The following is a 23087-nucleotide window of genomic DNA, read 5'->3' as shown; positions in this document are numbered from 1 at the left end:
TGATAGGTTAGGCTGCTGCTACCAGGGAGTGGCTATAGTCCCACAGGGGGTGTACAACAACATTAATATGGATGGTATGTGTCATGTGGTAGTATCCACGTATATTCCAGATTCCCCTGCACAGTAAATTTCACACTGCATTCCAAACATGCATAGAGAAATGCAGTAAGCAAACTACAACAGCACAATTAGGGTAACAGACTAACTTGGCAGCCTGTTTCACTTACTATTTTTTCGCAACCACAGCTTATCAGCACACTTTATGGATGACTGAAATAATCTGACAGCCACTAAAACTGCATTCACTTTTTTGTCACTGCTGCAACTTTTCTCAAACACCGATAGACTCCTATCTCCTATGACAAACCTGCTAAGTTAGACTGAGTCACGCAGCTCAGTTTAACAGGTGCTATGAAACCTCTGAGTCCACACTCTGAGTTCAGTTGAGTAAAGCTCTGCAAGTTGTTAAAGAATTCGTTTTTACTTTAATTACTTTTTGTTGTCTTCTCTTCCTTCTGCTTTTTCTCGGCTTTCCAAGTGTTTGAGCTAATGCTAGCTCCTCCATGAGCCTCTACTGACGAGCATGGCAAACTGCTCGTTGCCAAAAGAATTCCAAAGGAGCTTTTTGATTCTGCATCCTTATGCTTCTTTGCAAACAATTTCACCTAGAAACTCCCAGCAACCATTTGCCAACCTGTCACAGAACATACTTTCCCCTAGTGGTCGGTGGTTGCCAGATGGTTTAGGCCTATGCAACTAGGCTTGTTGTCCCCGATATCTGATCCAAATATCAGTTCAATAAGGAATTCTTGATATACATGTATAGAATTCAATTAACCTATTTGGCGATTTGACTCCAATAGTCCAGTCCATAGTATTAGGTCATGACCTCCTGAAGTCTACGTGCTGGTGGTGGTTATGAAGATAGAGGCTTTGAAGGAGCCTGAGTAACATGGAGGAGAGGCATAGATGGGGAGGAGGTAGGTTACAAGGGAGAACGACAGATGGGCAATGAGATTTAAAGTACACAGAGTGGAGGCTGGTTGGCCTGAAGAAGTCGGATAGAAAGATTATTGGACTACACCACTGACGTCACCAATGAGCCCGTCAGTGTGGGAAAGTGCAAGTGATGTAAAGCATAGATTAGTTCAATTCAATTTTATGTATGTACCACCAAATCACAACAACAGTTGCCTCAGTCAGAAACCGAATATGTAACTCTGATGAAAAAAAAAGCACTGTGATTACATGTAAAATACTATGAAAGCACAGCAGTATGTGGACTTACAACTATGCAATCTTTCCAAGCCAGTCCCATTAGCTTTCAAAGGAGCCGTGCTTTTCTTTTTGTAGTTTTTTAGAATTCTACAAAAGCAAAAATCTTACAAACCAAATTACAAGAAAAACTGAATAAAACATTACCTGTGCTAATCTTGTAGTGTCCTTTTCAGATAAGGGACTGAACATACTAGAAAAACTAAAAAATGCAAACATCTTTTTTTTATCTACTCACACAGTCGACAGTGCTTTTATGCTTGAGAAAACAAATGCTGCTTTTATGCTTCAAAAAAGGGATCAATCTAGGCCAATCCTTACTGTGCTATGCCTTTAATTTGGGGGTTCCCAATTCTCTCAGTGTCTGTCTTCATTTGTCTCAGTGAAATACCATCTCCAACTGGGACTAACTGCAGATGCAGTTATTCTGGCACTGTGCCTTACTCTTCATCATGCTGGTAGAGCCCAATTTAAATTAACTTGACTGCGGTATATTTGGCCTGTTGGTGGCTTTTAGATTAGAGAGCTGGACTGTGAGAATGTTGCCAATTAGAATCCGCAGATCAGCTACACAAATTTAAGTAGAGAAAACAAATGCTCCCTCATTTTCCTCACACACTATCATTAAAGTGTCCAAATTAAAGGGGGATAACCTTCTCTGTTGGTTAAAACTAAGAGTCTAATTGCATTATTGCAAAGAGCTTAATTGCTTTTTGTCTCCACATCATCAATATGTGAAAAAAATGGAAATTTGCTCACCAGTATTTTAATTTCAAGCTATTTAATGCCCTCAAAAGACAAAGGAAAACTGCTTGCTCTGCTCAAAATTCAGTGTTAAACTCCAGAAAGAAAAACATTTATCACTGAACTCACAGGATTCCTCTCCATCAACACCAAGGATCACAACACGAGGATCTAAAACTGCCCTGTATCCTCTTTTGTCAAACCCAGGCCTGCTACACATAAAAACACAAGTTGTTAAAATCAGTATATTATGGTGCACCAATTAAATACAGCATGAACCACTATGTAAGGGCTCCTTGTTATCAGGATCTTTTTCAGAATAAAAGTAAGGATGATGATCCAAGTCCCACTTAGTCAACGCTCTTTTGAAAACTGGGTCACTATGCTTGCACTAGCTGTGGTGTGCAGCCTCTACTGCTTAGTATGCGTTTTATATTTTAGATTCAAAGTGTAGCTCTTGCTTAAAGACGTATCCTCTGTTGGTTATTCTCTGACCATGTTAAAAGGGAACTGAAAAAAAAAATCTGTACTGTGGAAATGTATTTGGTGCTACAAGAGAAGTGTGAATGATTCAAACCACAAAATTTGATGTTAGCACCAGTTTTTATCCATTGTGTATCGTGCAAGGTTTCTGTTTTTTGTTTTTTTTAAAGGTACTTTGTGTATGAATTGTTCCCAGCACCTTGGAGAATTTGTCACGGTTCGTCCTACCTTGCCATCTTGTTGTAAAGCTGAACTGGTGGAACTCAATCAAAAACTTTTGGGCATGACTACATGCTTCCTCGGTGGTAGCAGGCTGTCTAAAGTTATCCATCTATCTTCATCCACTTATCCATTTCAGTGTTCTGGGGCAGGGACTTGAGCCTATCCCAGCTGTCATACAGCAAGACGCAGAATACACACTGCACAGGTCACCAACACCTATATACTGTAAGTGAGATGACAGTGTTAACAACTGCACCAAGATGCTGTTGTCTACATTTAAACCACAAATTTAATGTTTCATACCAATTTAATTTTAGTTTATTTTAATGTTATTATTTTTATGACTTTTATCATCCATTAAAATTTATTTAAAAAATATAAATGGCAAGTCAAGTTTTGCAAGTCTAATTGTGGTTTCACATTGCACTATTGGAATCAGCAGCAGCTAATCGTCATGACAGTTTTACTGCCCGGAGGAAGGCCTGTAATCCCAGAGGAGCTACGGGGGAGACAACAAGGCTTCAGAGGTCGAGCAAAGTAGACATCTAAGTTTAAATATAAATCACCTGTTCCAGCTATCATCACAGGGAATGTGAGGTCTTGGGACAATAAGATGAACAAAGTCTGTTAGGTGATTAAGACCCAGAGGAAATAATTTAGTAGTTTAATGTGTTTTATGGAGACAATGCTACTGTGCATTCACGCTTCTTCAGGACTTTTCAGGAGAACTTGGATTTTAGTATGAGCAGTAACAAAAGGTATGAAGGGATTGCGGTAGTTATGATTGAAAAGCAGTGTAATCTCAGTTACTATGATGAAACATGTCTGTGGCCTGAAAATGGACCCAAAATGACCCCACTAGGTATATGTATCAGGCAAAAGTATCTTATATAGATGAACCAACCTTGAAGTATAATGTGTCTTATCAATTTACTATTACAATTAACTTTTTTAAAATGTATTTTAAAAAAAAGCCTACAAAGAACAAAATCTTAAAGAACAGCTTAAATTCTGCTTGTCATGTCTTCTGTCGTCTAAATTCATGTCATTTTGCATGATCTAAATCTGAACAGGTGGTGAAAACATTGTGTACTTCAAAATCTCATTTATGAAACATCCAAATAACATTTAAGAATCCTTCAAACTAAATTTAGGACAGTTAATAATTTTGTAATATTTTAATTAGCAAATAAAGACTTTTTAAGGACTTGCAGATATCCTGAGTAACAGATACAACATCGCACATCATATTTATATACTAGGGGTGCAACAATACACAAAATTCACGGTTCGGTTCGATACTTTGGTGTCACGGTTCGATATTTTTTCGATACAAAAAATGCTCATGCTTTTTTTAATTTGTCATTTATTAAAATTATAAATATATATTTTAACTCAAAAGTACAGTTTTTAAATTTAATGTTGCTGAAACAACAAAGGGATAAAATAATAAATCTATCTGATCGAGAAATCACTCATCTTTGGAAAAGAGAGTTTATTACAGAGAAATGTCTCTTTCCAAAATAAAAGCTATACTATACGCTTCTTCTGGGCTATATTCTCAGCAGCATATTAAACATATCAGGTCCCCATAAGGAGAATCATGTGCTAACGGCTGTCTAAATGAAAGTTTGTAGCATGCGTGCTTGTTGTTTTTGTCTGCTTCCACTTGTCTTTGCACTAGGATGATGTCGGCGTAAATGGGCAGTCATATTCATTGTGTTCCCACAAGTGCTGTCAGTGTTAATCTGAAATGACGTTAACGCCACAACACGGCAAATCTCCGTTAACAAGCTACCTCGGATCGCCCCGTGCCTGGGGCTGGACAGCATCAACACGTTAACGAGCAAACTGCGCTAACGCAGTAGTTCCCACCCATGTAATTGAGCATTGCGGTGCACATCCGACATACTGTTTTACTTTTGTCCATGACGCGCTTACCTTTAGGGTCATACTTCACATGAAGACCAAAATAGTTCCAAAGGCCAGATCTGAATGAGGGTGGGGGAGGTTCAATTTGCCATGTTGCAACGAGCTTAGCTTCTGTCTTGCTAGCTTGCGCTGCGCTCAGTGGATCTGCGCTTGACAGTGCAGCCTAGGCGGAGTAGTCGAACGCAGATCCACTGAGCTCTCAACACAGACAGCATAGTCAGAAGAAAAGTTGATAAAATTAAAAATTTTGTATTGTTCGATACATATGCGTACCGAACCGAAAGCACTGTATCGAACGGTTCAATATCGATACGAGTATCGTTGCACCCCTATTATATACATATGAGAACTAACATGTGGCAAAAAAAAAAAAAAAGGCAAATAGAACGTTGACTAAAATAGGAAGCGCAGTTCAAAATAAGGTTAATAAGGTGTATTGTATAACTCTTTATTTAGTCCTGTTAACACACAAAAGATCTTTACACAATGATCGCACAACATCACAATGTGTGTGATGAGTACTGTTTGTGTTTCGTTGATATTTAGTAATGTGTCCTACAGGACATAGCTGGATTTATGATCAGCACCAGGTCACTGAGGTAAAAACCTATCAATTTAAGACTACCTGAAGCAGTAATTATGACATCATTCATTGCTTTTTTTGTATGTCTTATGTTCCCTTTTAAAATCAGGCCCGCTTTGCCTTATTGAATCCTTTTGCTAGGCTGAATTCAGTTATTTTTGGAGATGCCAGTTATTAACATAAAGCATTTTGTAATGAAGCCACTATTCCCAAAAGCCTTAAACCTTCATTATGGCTCATTCATAAGTCAACCGAATAACCTAATTTCTTTCTATATTGAGGTAACACTAGGCTTGATGGCTCCACTTCTGATACTGCTCTAAGCTCAGTAGCATTTCTTTTGTCTGCCAAAAAAGCTCATTTAACCTCAGTTAGAGTGACCAGATCCAGTCCCTCAGCAGTCTGACGCTAATGTTTAATGGCATCATAAAGTCTTGTCTGGCCTGACAGCTTTCCAGGGAAAGACAGTCAAGTAAACAGCCAAAAGTCAAAGCTGGCCTGAAGCATCCTGGGTACACAGGCTTCATTAATGTAAGACCACCACTCTTCTAAGTGAAAGAAATGAGCCACTGGGTAGGACAGATGCCCAGCAGGGAAATGCTTTCTTCTATCTGTGCTTAATCCAGTTCGTGACTGAAATGGCTATAGGTTCAGAGCATTTCACTCCCAAGAAATGAAGCCATTTGTGATGGCATCATTTTTATGCTCCTCACCTTTTGCCATCAATGTGGACAACACAAATAATTATCAAGAATGTACAGAAGTTTCACTAGAATTCTGTAGAGAAGCAAAATGCTGTAGTCAGTCAGGATCTCACTTCTGTTGAAAAGTTGTCTTTAAGGGGCCTCATAAGAAGCTTCTCAGACCTGCTGGGACTTGAAGAACCTTGTCTCTCCTTCACCAAAGCTTAGAAGACACACTTCACTCACTGTAAAACCAAGCACTCGGGTCGAGATTAAAGTAGGGAAGGAAGATGAGAAGGAACATAGTTGCAGATTCTTAACAACACTCCCTGATGGAGGCAGACTACAGCAGCAATGGGAACAGAAGAACAACCCGATTAGGCTACCAGTCTGCATTTCAATCTTATTTAACACACTGGAAATACCCCTTTCCCTCTTATTCTAACATTTTCTTTTATGTTAGCCACATACATCTGTAAAAGTTCATTCATATTCATCTGAGGACAGTTCAGCCTCTGAGACATTTGTTAACACATCAAGCTTATGCTTGGTTTTGCATTACTTTATTGTTCCCCCGACTTTTCCTTCAAAGAGCTTGTCCACTTGTACTTTAGTCAGTTATTTTCTGTATTTTATTGAATGGCAATTCCAGACCCAGAGAAAATGTTTGAACTTGATGTTTTTTCAGTCAAAGATAGGTATATAGGAAAATAGTCCTTGATTGCTGCCACGGCCCCTTTCAGCATCACTGATTTGTTGACTTCTGAAGTTTCTGTAAAAGGGGAAAAATTGCCTTCTCCAATCTTACTTACTCAGGATTATGCTCGTTTGTGACTTTTTGTTGCAAATGAACATAATCACACTGACTGGGAACAGTGTGCAATGGTAAATGGACTAGAGATGTTCTTGGCGACTAATTTCAGACTCCATTAAACTGGAGAAAAAATATAAAACTAATAGACTAGTGTAAAAGTAGAAAACAATGAGAAAACAGTCAAAATTAAGAGCAATTAAACGGGGCTAGTTAAACTGTTTTCCAACCAAATATTGTATGTACTTATTTTGTATACATATAAGAGCCTTTTAAGAGTCAGAAACACATTCTTCAATAACCTAATTATATTTGAAATGTTGCTAAAATATGTGACACGTACACAACACAACACATTATGTCAGTTTACTTAGAAACAGCCAACATTACATACCCTTCATTTTATACATCAAAAGCTTCAGAACTGTCCAGGTTTAATTTTTCACTACAGGTTGGAATCCCTGTAGAGTCCACAATATCATCAGAAATCTTAATTCATAAAATGATACGATTTCAATGATAAACATTTTCCATATGCAGAGTATTACAATACCATAAACTGCAATACATTATTACCACTTTTTTTTCTCTACAAACTATATCCCAAGTTTGACTTGAGCGTCTTTAACACTGTGTGTGTCTGACATGGTGGTCAGCAACACTGGAGCAAAACAAGGGACCATCTTCTCCCCTTTCCTATTCACCCTCTACAACACAGACTTCAGCTGCTGCACCGACACCTGCACCTGATGACTCTGCGGTGGTTAGATGCATCCGCTGGGGTGATGAGACGATGAGGCTGTGGTGGACTCCTTTGTCATATGGTGCAAGCACAATCATCTGCAGCTCAACGTAATAAAGATCAAGGACATGATTGTGGACCCTGTTTCAATCCAGGGAGTTGATGTGGACATGGTGGAGGACCATAAATACCTCAAAGTACACACTGACAATAAACTAGACTGGGTTAAAAACAAATGCACTGTACAGGAAGGGCCAGAGCCATGACTATTTATGAGATGGCTGAAGTCTTTTAATCTGTTGGACAATGCTCAGGATTTTCTATGAGCCTGTTGTGGCCAGTGCCATACTGTCTGCTGTTGCATGCTGGGGCAGCAGGCTGAGGGTTGTGGATGCCAGAAAACTGATCCGCACAGCAGTAACATTGCGGAGGTGGAGCTGGACTCTCTGACAGCCTACTTTTTTCCTATAGGCATTTTGATTACAGTCCAGTGGTTACAAATATCAAATGAAGAGTTAACTGTTACAAAAATAATACATTTTTTGGTCGATGATGGTCTTCTGACCTATCCGGAAACTTTCCTCCCTCTTTACCCACTGGCAGCTCAAATAAACACTGACCACTGACACCGACATCCCACACACAGCTTAAAATGGAACTAGTTAAACTGGCAACAGACCTTGGACTTCACTACTATGCCAGTGTTCCTGCTCCATTCATTAAAATAAGAAATAAATAACACAACAAATTTTTTAAAGGCTTTGTAAGACCTCGATTTAGAAACAAAACTTTACACTAAAAAATAATAATTACTTAGTCAGGTATGCAAATATTCAACAGTTTACTAATCCTTACAAAACTCTAATTTATGTTTTTCTTTATCATACATAATAGCAAAGTGAGTCTTGTTGGCTTTTTTTGACTTAGTTCGACAAGGCGGCGTATCTGAGGATGTGAATTTGATTTGCAGTTTGAACAAATTACAGTGTATTAATATTTACTGTCATATTACATTCAGCCACAGTGCTAAAAAATGACACTTTAGTTGTAGTCTAATCTGCATTATCATGAATAATTTCCTCCCAACTGTATAATAAATGTAGAGTTACATGAATGTCAGTGTTGGGGAGTAACGGAATACATGTACTACCGTTACGTATTTAAAATACAAAATATGAGTAACTGTATTCCGTTACAGTTACAGTTTAAAAAGGTGGTATTCAGAATATAGTTACTTTGCTGAAATAAAGGGATTTTCCTGTTTCATATGTTCGGCTATGCCCTCTCTATTTTTGGTTTCCACGCCCCAAATAAAACACGCATTAAGAGGCTCATGTCTGTGTCTCAATCTTGCGGCCCATGTCACCTCTACTTGCGGCCTGCATAATGACGTGAAGAAATATTTTAAAAAATTCTTCACAAAAATGATTTAATATAAAGGCAATAGGCAGAGTGTTACAGGCATAGCCCTAAAGAATGTAGCTTCATGGGCAGTGTAGTCCGTACTCCAGGGAGAATGGACTGCCATACCCGTTATGTGTTTGTGAGCGCGAGGAAGGGAGAAAAAGGAGAGCGGAAAGGTCCGAGCTGTCACCGAGCAGAAATGGGAGCTGGAAGCATGTAAATATAATAATAACCACTGCAGTCAAGAACAGTGCCTGACGAGCCCAGTTGTAAGTACGCTATTAAAACTCGACTGTACACTGTGTTCGTGTTTTCCTCCGAAACAATAAGTTCCGTTGGAGCAGCCTTTCAACGCCTCTCTTTGTCTCTCGCAAGCAAAGTTGACCCAGACAACAAAGTAAAGCTAGTTTTCGGCTATGAGCCCGACATGGAACCCGACGTATTAGCCAGAGGTTCCTTAACTACGGTTTGGAGCCGCGGACCTGTTTTATATACACGTGAAACAGTTTTCTATACGACATCGCTGCAAAAATGCAGCCTTACCCTAATGCCCACCCTACTGTTACTCATTTTATATTAAGATTTAAAGATCTAGTCGGTATTGCCCATATGGAAAAGAAATAGTAAAAACTTACATGATTTACTCATGAAAGTGGCCACTTTCTCATTACTTTCATTTATTGTTTTAGTAAGTATCCAAAACATACAAGTTTCATTATATAATTTTTCAAGGGATCTTATATCTGTTTTCACTCTTGTATGCTTTTCATACAAGTTTCACACAAGACAGATACAAACTTTATAAGATTTATATATATCTTTTCCATATGGGGGGTGTGGCGAGTAACCGTCAGTAAAAATAATAATTCACACAGCAATCGTACATTCATGTGGTTGTAAAAAGCATGAGAATATAATAGGTAATTCAAAGTGTTCAGAATACGTTACTCGTTACTTACTTGAGTAACGTAATGGAATACGTTACAAAATACATTTTGGGGCATGTATTCTGTAATCTGTAGTGGAATACATTTTAAAAGTAACCTTCCCAACACTGATGAATGTAGAGTTACACGTAGAGTTGCATACTCATACAAGACCACTACCAATACATAACAGTGCTTAATGAGTACTTAAAGGCAGGCAGCAGCAGTGAGAGAATACTGAAGCATAATAGTTTTTTCTGCAGGGTCATAACTGAGTCATTGACAACTGCCCTTTGTCGATACTTGCCGACCTGGAGATTAATAAACCAGTTTCGGCTTTTATCTACAGGAAGAGCCCGTGTGGATTTTGTAGATTAAAATGGGAACACATGTAAACAGCAAGTTAGGATTCTTCACCTATAGTTTACACTGATATGACAGCCTGATAGAATAATACTAGAGTACAAACAAACAAACAAAAAATCTGCCTGATCGCATAATCTTTTCTCATATTCTGCATCCGATTGCAAGTAGTTGCTGTTACTGGCTGACAAGTGCTTGACATGCAACACCACCAACCTCTAAACAACTACATTTAATCTCAAAGTGACTACATAGTTTATCTGGTGGGAGGCAACTTGTCAAACAATTTTAGTCCAATTCAGATTGACCGCAAACTCACCCAGCCAGATTGGCATAGGTTTTCAAATAATGGCTGTCTAATTTATAAAGTCTGACATTAATTGCAATTTCTCTTTGCAACAGCAGACTCATGGAGTCGAGTCTGGTGTTTGGTATGCTGATTATATTCCTATATGCCAAAAGCAAGATTACAAAGTGTCTGTGTCATTTTGCAGTTAAATAACTGTTGTAACATGTCTAGATATGCCAAGATTTTTGTTAATAGGTCTTCAAGAGTAACCTTGTTGATGCAAGAATTCTATTTCTTGCCCGTTGGCAGTTTTCATGGATTTGACTAACAAAATGGTAACAAATTGTGTTTATGCAACAGGCTGTGCCTAGTGTCCCTAAAGATATCATTTAAATCTGTTTTTTTTCCTACAGTTTCTGTTGTGTGTAGACACAACCCTAGTTCATACCTTGAGTTAGGTGCCAATTTTAATGTTTGAATGTGTCATAAGTAAGTTAACCTATGATTAAGTGTTAAGGCACAGACAGCTTAGAGAAATACTGCTTAATACCAGTTTTTAAAAATACAGGTAAGTCTGGCTCTCTGGAAGCAATATATAAAGAAATGAGGGTTGGCTCAGGTTGCAGAATACTGTAGTTAATATCAATTTGTGTTTGATGTAAATTTCTGTGTATGTTGATGACAACAGGTTTGCAACTTTCACCAAAGTATCACAGTATTATTGTTGCATTATCACAAATACATTGCATGTATTTGCAAACTTAATCCCATTCAGTAGAAAAGTAACAGCAGACTTATCATCATCTAATCGTATTGATTGCAAGTTCAGTCACAATAATTTTGATTGTGCCATGGTCTTCAGCCATTGTTTTCCCTGTGTGACTGTAGCATTAGGAGAACTCTCTTAATACTCGTAATTGTAGTCAACAGCCAGTGTGGCAGTGTAGTTCACTCTGACACGAACAGCACGCCCAATCTGATCCCACAAGTGCCTTGTTTTTCCAGTGAGGGACATGTCGCCCCACACCATGATACTGCCTCCACTAAACTCTGTTACCCTATTGGTCCAGCAATCAGGATAGAGTTCTCTACATCTTCTCCTTCAACCCTTAGATGCAAATGCGATAGGCAGAATCTAGACTCATTGCTAAACAGCCCTAATCAGGTTCCAGTCAGAACTCTTAACTGTCAGCACCTGATTGTCTACGGTACCAGAAGGTCAAAACAAGATGCAATAGTAGAATAAGCTGTTTTGGTCCAGACAGGTAAGTTTTTTAATTGGTGCAACCCACATACTCAGATGTGGTACTATTTAATGGGAAATGGACAGGTTTTCCAATACCACAAATAACTACCCAAAGAATGAGTATTACTTTAATAAACAAAACTTTGCCAGTTATTGACAGTATTTTAATCTAGAGGAAATAAAACTCACAAAAAACAATTTTAAATTACAGTCCTGATTTATTCTTTTATTGAGCGCCAAGATTTTCTATATACAGGAAAACCCTGTGTATGTTACTAATATTTCTACCAGCATTAATACATAAAAGAAGAAATTTAGCATCTTCTTAAATGACTCACTGATACCCTGGAGGACAGTGATTTCCAAAGTGTGGGCCATGGAGGAACTAGCTAATGACAACTTTAAGAACTAATGAAAACTTAAGAACTGTGCACCAGGAGCTTCATGCTACAAGTTTTCATTATCAAGTCAGCTCCTGTAGGTGTAAAGTGGTTACCAAGTATTTTGTCTATTTTTTGTTTTTCTTACTAGCGACAAAGAAGCAGCTATCAGGTGGCAGAGGCTTGTTAATAGGAAATCAACCTAAATAAGCAAATAGTGATCAAAATGAATGCACAAAAACACAATGAAGGAATTACTTTATGTTGAGCTCATGTTATAATCGGCTTGGGTGGATTTTTAGATTTTGAAACTGGGCCGTGGCAGTCTTGGGAATGCCTGCTGTAGGAAATGATGGCAAAAGATTGTCGCTGAAACTCTTACATCAACCACCATAACAGACACAACCAATACCTGATGGTTTACACTGAAAGACAAAGAAAGAAAAGAAAAGAAAAGAAAACCAGATGGGGAAGAAAGAAAAGCTTATATTCAAAGGTAAAGTTTTCTGAGAGGGTACTTACTCACTGCTGATTAGAATACTGTTTGCATTTCAGTCTTAATTATTGAATGTGACTTCCTGTAGTGAGCAGATTTCCTGCTGTATCAGTGCCCATACCTGAATTTAATTTGGCCAAACAGGGTAAATCAATGGCATCTCAGTTAGAAATATTGGACTGCATTACTCTTGTAGGGCTCAAACTTCTGATTTAATAAGACGGGTGCTTGTGTACATATAAATTTGCTTCGGTGGAGCTTTGAGCAAATATTCAGACCGTTGATCTTAAAAATCCCTTTTGATCTCATAGTGAAAACGCAGCCAGCATTAGCTCATGGTCACACAGTATGTCACTGATAACATGTTTTTCTGGTTGATCTCTTAGCGGACAGTCCCTTGGGCCTCTTCTGATGTCCCTCTGACACTATCTGCTATACTGCAGTCAGACAAGCACACTACATGACTAGTAAATCAACCAGGAGAGACCATTTCCCCCACTGATAACATCTCACTGCTGCTTTTCTTCTCACTATAGCATTCAGCAACCGCTATTCAGTACTTCATCCTATTCATTCACGTTCCACAGAGGATAGGAGACAGACAGAGTGTGTGCCACATGCATGTAAAAGCAGATGATTGTGAGACTCATCTGATAATCCACTCAGAATGCTGGTTCGGTAGTACTACAACAGTTAATAATGTATATTGGTAGAACTGGATAAAGGTTCAAAACCAAGCTAACATGTGGTAGCAATAAAGGGAAATTACAACTCTGTACAAATGTCTTGCTTTGACCCTAGCTCAGGTATGGGCAACATTTTTCTCTGCATGGCCAAACCTGGTGTGCACCTACCTAAAAATGTAGCTAAAGTTTGCGTCAACGCAGCCCACAACTAGGGCTGTTCGATATAACGATATATATCGGATGACGATATAAAAACGTCTATCGTTTCATTTTACGCAATCATTTGTTTCGTGGTGTCGCAAAATAAACTGTTTACGGCAATATTTTTTCATCGTTTTGATGGTCACTGTAGTGGCTATATTAATTACTTAAAGTTCTCTCTTTCTCTTATATTTAATATAACCACACTACGGACGGACAAGCGCCTGTTTTTATGCGTTGTGGTTAGCAACAACGACGGTAACAGCATCGCGTGTCCGCTTGTCTATGTTCCACATAAACCTTTCACAATAAAGCTCAAGATCCTGTTGAGACTTTTCAAAATAAACTGAACCACGTGAAAGAGCAGATTATTTACGGATGAGAAGCAAAAAAATAGCTTCCAGGTGCTAAAAAATAAACCTTAGACTCAAACGTTAGAACAGGCTTTTCCCCGCAGCACGCCGTATAATAAATACAAAGAAAACGGCGGCTGTTACAACTTATGTCTAAAAATGTATAGTTTCATGCATTGGTTAAAACACTCGACTCCAGCTACATAACGCCCAGCTGGAAACACTTCCCGCAAGTCGAGCTGCCCGAGATTCACAGAATTTACAGAAAATGTTACATTTTTGTGATTTATATCGTTATCGGGACGATAGAATTCTTATATCGGGATATGAGATTTTGGTCATATCGCACAGCCCTACCCACAACTATTATGATTGGCCAGTTCAGTAGCATAGATTCCTTCTGTGCAATTCCAGCTACTTTTCTGCCACATTTTTTGAATTTCTCAGTGAGAGAATAACACATAAAGAATAATAATCACAGCATCAATATAAGCACTCATAAATGTCAGCAAATTGGGACATTATTGAAACTGTCAGAATGGATGTACGGGAAAGTAAAAAGAAGTGGAAAAAGAAGAGGAATAAATATGTTTTCCCCTGACAAAAAATGACTTGCACAAAGACGTCCGCATTTTGGTTGTTTCTATCATGTCTGGCAACGCACACAAATCACCAGGACACGACCGCAAGGTAATAAACACATAATAGACCAGAACTCAAGGCATAATCATTCCAAACAAATGGTCACCAATGTAAGGTTAGGTAATGTCAAACCCTAAAAGTCTGGAATGGCTGGAACGGTTCTGAAGTGGCTTTGCTCATAAAAAGAAAACAGGCTTCTGCACAGCTAGCTAACAAAATACTGGTTTCAGCTGCAGAATGATAAATATGACCTTGACCATGCATTTGAGTAAAGACCCATTAGATTATCATTGTGTGCAAATTTCACTGAAATCTGAACAATACTCTGGGAGTAGTAGTGATTCTTGTTAACTGTAGACAGAGGCACAATGGCATCAGCTCATTGGTCCTTTAGCTGGACGAGCTAATCAGAAGTTACAAGCCTGGGTGTTACTCAGTGACCTCAGTAATTTAATAAAAAAAACAGGAAGGCGATAAAAATCACTCTTGCCTTCAAAGATCTGATTACTTTTAAGAACTTATAAAAAAGCCACAAAACAGCAACAACTTATCTAAAGCTCCACTCTGAGGCTCACAACCAGTGTGAGGACAGGATAGCGACTTTAGCTTCTCCAACTTATTCCCCAGTCATTCTTAAAAGTGAGTTGTTTAAAGTTCTTTTAATGATTTGCAAAACATTAAATGGCTTAGCCCCAACCCATTTTGTAGAGGTACTAATCCCAGCTCGTATCCCACGGTCCTCCAATACTCCCCTGCTGCTCTCGCACCGGAGAGCCCATGAACAAGCTGGTGGTGAAGCCTTTTCTGATTAAACACTCGAAACCTGGAATGCTTCACCATCTCATGTTAAAAAGCCACATTTTAAAATTTTGCTGTGCTTTCTAAAGTATAGCAAAAACAAACAAATTAGATTTCTTCCAAGTCCATTCACAACTTTTAACATCATCTTTTTGTCCAATTAATGAAACCACTATATGAACCACACTTTGCAAAACTTAAAATGGAATACAGATAAATCACCTGAATAACTAACTACCCACATCAGCCAATTATCAGTTATCAATGTCAAATATTTTTTGTTTTCACATTATTTTGTACTAGCTAAATGCTTAAAAATTGGGATGAAGAGCTGAAACAACCATTAAATGTTTCAAGATTAACTATCCTTCTGCAAAAGTGGGAACAAATAACTACCCAGATAAAACAAATAAAATAACAATGCAATATAATACAACTTTACTTATATAGCACATTTAAAACCAAAGGTATATCAAAGTGCTTCACAATAATACAATAGACCAAAATAAATGTATATAAAAGTAGGGCAGGGCAATTAATTTTCTTATCATTGCCTAACCTTATACTGGTATTACCGTGAACAGTATGATATGGCCCAGCCCTATATAGAAAGGCAGTAACAAAATACAAAACAAGCACTAACACTAACAGATGGGAAGCACTAATTAGACCAGAAGTGTGGGCTCAATAAAGTAGGTATCAGACCTCAATTCAGAGATAGGGTCAGTTCACATATATAAAATATCCACTAGGAGGCTAAACAAAGATGCAATAATAAGATTAAAATAGATGAGATGAGGGCACTAGCTAGTCGGGAATGCCAGATTAAATAGGTAAGTTTTCAACCGTGATTTGAAAGATTGGATAGAGTCCGAGGCACGAATAGTAGCAGGAAGGCTGTTCCAGAGGTTAGGTGCAGCTTAGACAAAAGCACGATCGCCTCTGGTCCTCAGCCGAGACCTAGGTTGCACCAAGAGTAATTGACCTGATGGTCTTAGCGCTCGACTAGGAGTATACAGAGTTGGAAGAGAAGGTTATCAGCTTTGTGGTCTTATGGTCTGACATAGGCTGATGTTATTTAACAAGTGCTGCCAGAGCTCCAGGAGTCTCAGTGTAAAGTACCAGCTTTTTTTCCTCTGATTATTTCCAAACTTAAGAAGGTGCTGCTGCTCATTCCTGACAATGCTGAAAACTCAACGTGTTTTTACCACTCAGAGCACCGACTTCTGGAAAAAATATTTTAACTTTTAAAAAAAAGGAGTGCTGCAAACAGGATTTCACTAATCGCAGAGCAACAGCAGGAGCCACAACTAGAATTTCAACAGAAGCATGTTTTAACCACTGAAAAAAAAAAGAGAAAAGAAAAAGATGTTAGTGGAAGCAGCTTTTTTTTTAAACATTTGGGCTCCGTGACCCTGTCACTCTCCTCTCTGCAGGCCCTCCCTTTCAAACACATGTAAACTGTCTATCTCATCTCTAACCAACACTCATCCCTTTGTACATCAGCATGTTTATTCATGACACGACTCTCACTGTGGCACATCAAGAGGTTGCTTGAGGAAAAGTGGCGGGGTGCTGTGAATTTCCACGTTGACAACATGTCAAAGGAAGACAGACACAAAGGAATAAAAAATGCCCAAATTCAATTGCTGCACAACGCTTGGGATCGTGATATAAAATGAACAGAACAGTCAAAGCATTAGACTCGATATGTGCATCGGAGGTACATACAAATCACCTCATCCAGGTGACGGCTGGAGTACTACACATTTCATAAAAATAAACACTATTCTCCGTCGCTGATTCACAGAGACAAGCCTACATAAAAAGACAAAGCAGATCAAAGACGTGCAGAGGAACAATGTCACATCCTGTAGACAAATATGGCAAACCTTGGGACCATACTGCCTGTGGCAGTGCATGCTATCTGTAGGTTAAAGCTATGAAATCTTGCCTTAATTTGCCAAAGGTGGGCAGAGCAGGAGGCAGAGAGGGAAGACACTGTGACTGTGTGACTCACTGTGGGGTTTCAGCTCCTGCTTCTATGTTAGTCTTGTGTTTGAACATGAAGAGCTGAGGAAATAGCTCCACTTCTGCAACGCTAATGGGGCCTAAGGTTAGACATGTTGAATAAGTAATATGGGGAAAGTAACACCACCATGGCCAGGGAGTGTCTTCTAAGTCTTTATACATAATTCAATCAAAAAATGAAAAAGAGGCTCTTTTCTGCAACAGAAGGTGGTGTCAAGTTGTTGCATATTTTCTAATTCAGCCAACTTTGTCAGTGGCAGAAAGCAATATTCTATTTTCTAACAAGGGGAAGAATGTTGAATAGTAAATTTCAATCTCTGAAAAAAGAGGCCAGTTGAGGATAAAAGATGCCAATTCTGCCTGAATGTGTGCGTGAGTGGCGGAGGTGTTTTGGCTCTAAGGAGGAAGGCCGGCTCGCTGAGTCTGATGTAGTACTACTGTATCGCTACTGAAGGATTTACAATAATGTCACAGCCAAGTCTGAGAATCGCAGTAAGAGGGGAAATTTAATGCAGAATCGTATTATTATACTGACATAAACATATGTGCAGATGCACGGCCCACGCACGCACAAATGTGTGCACATACAAAGACACACAAAGAGTGGAATTATTGCGGTGTGAAGCTATTTGAATTTAGAGCATATCTAATCTTTATATCATCCAAAATATGAACCACTGACTTCACTGCCATAGAGAGTGGGCAGTTTGCTGTGCACAAACATACACACACACACACACACTACCATGCCCCCAAAACACACTCAAACTCACATATAAATATATGTCTATATATACGACATGGACAAATATGTAACAAATGCTTGTGGAGTGTCTAAAAAAAATGAGCTGTTGAAAATCCTGCTGTTGATGGACTATAATTCTCAAGAATTTTGGAATGCTTCACACAGGAAATGGTGCTTCACTTTTGAAGAAAGCAAAGAAAAGTCCTCAAACATCATCATCATTCACATCATTCACAGCCCTTCAGTTAATTGGGTCTTAATCCTTCCATCACACAACCATAATCCCAGATCAAAATACCTTTACAGGTCAAAGGCCCGGACTTCTGCATAGCAATAAAGTCGAGAGGACGCTTAAGACCAGCGTAATTAGACTCCAAACTTTAAGGTCTGGTGCAGGTACATATATTAGGGAGCCAAAAAAGACCCCACAAGTCAAGACTGTGCAGTTTGTGGACTACCAGAGTTACATTTGATCTGTGAAAATGTCCAGCACTAAAGCCTAATATTCAGTCACCACCAGAGAGTATCTTTAACCCTGTTTGATCTTCTGTGCCCTAGCGAGTCCACAGAGAAGCACATGCTCTATCAGATTTTGAGTATTTTCAGCATAAAGCCAGCTCAGCGTTGCAACAGGGATTTAGTGTGAAACTTCCACTGCATGTCATTCACAGCATGCAAGCAGCCAGTCAGCAGGTTTACAGCTGAGTAAATTCAACACTTTGTTGCAAGACACTGAATTTGAATTTGAATAGAGGTGCAGTGATACAGAAATTTTACAAATAACAGGAATACAGAGGGGGACGCAGATGTTTTGAGACTTTTTTGCTCTGTGTTAGTAAGCTGAGGCATCACATTTATTATCATCAAAAACTGTATGTCAGTTTTCATCTTAACCCTTCACCTCCCACTGTGGATTCAGCCTTTTCATTTCTTTTTCTTAAATTCCTTCATAGTGACTCGACACAGCCGGCAGTTTTGTTTTAAATAGTTACTGAATTATTATAAGGGGAGAAACTTTGTTGCCATATGTTGTTCTAGTATGGATGGCATAAACAGTTAAATATACTTACATAACCTAATGCCATATATATTTAAAAGAAAACTGAATATCTCAAGAAATAAATCTAGAGATTTCCTAAATGCAGAAGGGCATAAATGATATAATGTCACGGTTCTTAAAGTGGCATATTTCTGAGTGGGCTGCAGCTGTTGCCTGCTGGGGCACAGGTTAGTGATTGGTAACAACACAGAATCTCAAAAAACAGCAGCTAACTGGCGTTGCATTACATTAATATATTAGAATAATAATTTATTTAACCAACATGTATTTCTAGGGCTGGCTAGTGAGAGCTTCAACATTTATAGCAATGTTCCATTTCCAGGTCCAGGCCTCGTCTGTGCTGGATGAGGTGCTCATCTTTTAGCGTGCTGCTGTGCTTTGTCCCTTGTTATCTACACAGACACAAGTCCCCAAAAAAACGATTCAGTTGCCATTCTGCCCCTAGAGTTTTTATTAGCACTATTTATGTGTTGCACTTTAAGGTCAGTTTTTAAGAACTCACAGCATACCACAAAAAACCCTTTTGTCCTGGATTATTTTAGCACTTCAATCAAAACCACACAGCAGCATATTAATAACAAACCTGGTGTTCATTTTGGTAAAGTTTGGTCAATTTTCCATGTCTTATTTGCGCCATACAATGGCATCTGTCGCTGCCCATCAGATGCTCTCAACATGGACTATCACTGAGAACAATTTAACCCTCATCCTGATGTGTTAATACAACCACAGCTATCTACTTAAACAGCAGGTAACACATCGTTACACAATACACCAACTAGACAAACTTTATAAGCCCTCAACTGTTTTTCAATTTTCATTAATAGTTCGCATCCATCAGTTAAAACCACTACTTTTCATTTTAGTTGTTTTAGAAATACTTCAGTCAGAACATATATATCAGATATATCATCTTCAGATGTCTACTTGCTTTAAACTGCGAAATCACTTCAAGTGCGATTGGGACCGCCCAAGTTATTATAATAAAAGGTAAAAATATATAAATGAAGATGTAAACAAAACAAAACAAACATTTCAACAAGTTAATTGAACTCATTCATTTATCCTCCTTTTTCCCCATTTTAATTTTTATTTCTGCATGGATGTATTTTTAGGATTTTTTTAATCTCTCCAAATGTTTGTCGTTTTACTGGCACTACAAAAGTTAAACTAAATTGAAAGTGTGGGCACAAAAAAAAGAAACGAAAGGAAGAAAATGTGACTTACCCAAGGTCTTTTAAACAGTGAACACTCAAATTGGGTTAGAAATTAAAGGTTTTATTTGGACCATCCAAAACATCCAAGAGACCTTGGTGATATCTCGGTGATATCTGTGAAGTGTTTTCTTTACTAGGGCTACATTAAAAAATTATAACTCTGGATAGTAATGTCAGGACTTCCTGAACAAGAGCTGGGAGTTCACCTTGTAATCGGAAGGTTGCCAGTTTGAGCCCCGGCTTGGACAGTCTCAGTCGTTGTGTCCTTGGGCAAGACACTTCACCCGTTGCCTACTGGTGGTGGTCAGAGGGCCCGGTGGCGCCAGTGTCCGGCAGCCTCGCCTCTGTCAGTGCGCCCCAGGGTGGCTGTGGCTACAATGTAGCTTACCATCACCAGTGTGTGAATGTGTGTGTGTGAATGGGTGGATGACTGAATGTGTAAAGCGCTTTGGGGTCCTTAGGGACTAGTAAAGCGCTATACAAATACAGACCATTTACCATTTAAAGCTAAAATCAGTTTTGTTTCAAGTTCTGGCAATTCAAGCAAAAGGACTGCAGTAACTGGGTGATTGTCCTACCATAGTGCTCCCGCCAAACTGAGGTCTGTCTTCTTCTTTCTGAAGATTGGTAACTTGCCATCACTAGAGATAAACCAGAGTCCAAGGTCCAAGACACAGTATCCTTAAGAAGTCTCAAAAACCTAGCACAGAAACCAAGAGGACTGTTATTGTGGGTATTATTGCAGAGTATATCCTGAATAGTAAATTGATAAGCACCCAAAACTCACCAGAATTGTAATGTAAATAGATATTTAATCAGTTTTGTTTATTGGGAGTTCATTTCTTCATATTATTAATAAACGATCAGAAATAGGGAAATGTTCATATTTCTATTTTAAATAAAACTGACTTTGCACGAACCAGTGTGTGAAGTGACCCCTCGAATTATATGGCAGGGAAACACCTGTATGGCCATAAGCTAATCAATAACCCTTAACATGACACTGCAGTTCAATCAGCCATTAAATGCGTTTTCATTTTAATTCTGAATTTTAAAACGTAAACCATAGAAATTGTACACAGAATACATCTATCATGAGCTCAGGAACAGTACAAAATGTACGCTAAAATAACATAAATATCAAAATTATACATACAAATTAAAAAATATATTTTAAGTGATTATACACAATGTCTTTTACATATTTTCTTATGGATGAATAAAATCATCATTTAGGCTTTAAGCAAGCAGAATACTTTCCTTACAGCTAAGCATAAAGCACCATTAGACATTGCAGAAGCGTTCAAAAATTGTACCTGTAATATCTTGACAGTAAATTTTCACAGGTGTATTATTTAGGTCACGCAGTTGCTATGCATTGCGTTAAAACACCTATTTGAACACAAATGAATCACCTTTCCAAAATGTTTACAAGCTCTTTCCGCATCAGAGCTAAGAAGTTTTCGCTAACTCAATTCCGTTGGTCTTGCTAGGCTGCATGGGCGGGGCTTTACGCATTTCATTCAACAGGAAATTTTTCCTTCTCTAACCAATCAGACACCGAATTCGACCTGACAGTCAATGACTGACCAACCACGAAATAGTCCAAAATAAAAGAACACTTTATGGAATTTGTTTCTCCAGTGGATTATACATATATAAAAAACAAATGTAACACTGACACGAATGCCCTCTTTAATGCAAGGACACACATCGTGAAACACAAAGCCCCAGAGCCTAAGAGCTGCATCATTACCAAACAATATACCTTGTATTTATATTTAAAAATACCTTGATGTTGGTAAAATATGTCCTGTTTGTGTTGTTGTATAACATTGCCATATGTTACAGAAAATTCTCCATGCGATCGGATTATTTTGAGATCATGAAAGGTCTCTGAAAGTCACCATTTCGTAATATTAGAAATTATGATGAATTTAAAACAGCCTTCTGCAAACCAGATTACGTCTTTTTTCCTGCTTTCAAAAGATCTGCATCAGTGACATGAGACATTTACAGACACTTCTCTTCAGTAGCTTCAGGTACATCTTCATCTTGATGCCAATACAAACACCAATAAAATGATGAGCTGAAGGCCACATAGATGCACTTCTTAATGACTGTGTCTTGATTTATTTGGGACATAGCATACCTTGGGGTAAAACTGGGAATAACGACACTCCATTTTTTTTTCAACTATTATTTAAAAGCTTGAATTTTTATGAACTTTAGGCAACTGGCTGATTTTTTCATCTTTCACATATTTTATAAGATACAAATTGTTTGAAACCAGATAGGTTAAGGGCTAACTGAAAAATACAGAATCGTATGCCTTTAAGAGCCTGTTTCTTTATATGACTGAGACAAACAACTAAAATGTGCCAAAAACACTTTTTCTGCTGCTTTGGCATTTAATGGTGAAAACTGCCAGTGGATTAGGTCGAGAGCTGCTTAGATTATTGTGCGTTTCACAGGAGATCATAAACACTGTTATTCCCACTTGGCAAAAATGGGGTCACCAGCATCTCCTCACAAGAAACTTTAAAATTCAGTTACTGGAGCTACACCACCCACTTTCATTGCAATGTGCTGTATTGGTTTAGGAAAATATATTAGTTTTGCCATCTTTTATTCATCCTCAAGCAGAAGGACAGAATCTACATTGTTTTCCATTTTTGTCCGAACTGACCGACAACCCCATCTGAAATATTGTTCTTTCTCAGAGTTGCTCTGACAACAGGTTGTGTGACTTCCACTATGGATTTTACGCATAGC

At 38.4% G+C, this 23087-nt stretch overlaps 1 long non-coding RNA gene across 3 annotated transcripts in view; it reads right to left on the bottom strand.

The window, feature by feature from the left end:
• The window catches only part of LOC146718260 (uncharacterized), a 185760-nt gene extending 163891 nt beyond the window's left edge, over positions 1-21869 (bottom strand). For all 3 annotated transcript variants that reach the window (XR_014916840.1, XR_014916817.1, XR_014916823.1), the window contains exons 1-2: positions 21629-21869; positions 20891-21012 (exon numbers count right to left, since the gene is read on the bottom strand). This is a non-coding gene — a long non-coding RNA (uncharacterized LOC146718260). The remainder of the gene's footprint in view (positions 1-20890; positions 21013-21628) is intronic.
• Between the last annotated feature and the right edge of the window lie 1218 nt (positions 21870-23087).

The sequence above is a fragment of the Copadichromis virginalis genome, linkage group LG1, assembly GCF_057382275.1.
Source record: "Copadichromis virginalis isolate Kocher_CV1m ecotype Utaka linkage group LG1, C_Virginalis_male_GT1.1, whole genome shotgun sequence".
Lineage (NCBI taxonomy): Eukaryota > Metazoa > Chordata > Actinopteri > Cichliformes > Cichlidae > Copadichromis > Copadichromis virginalis.
The sequence above is the reverse complement of the archived record's forward strand: the minus strand, read 5'-3'. Positions and strand labels throughout refer to the sequence as shown.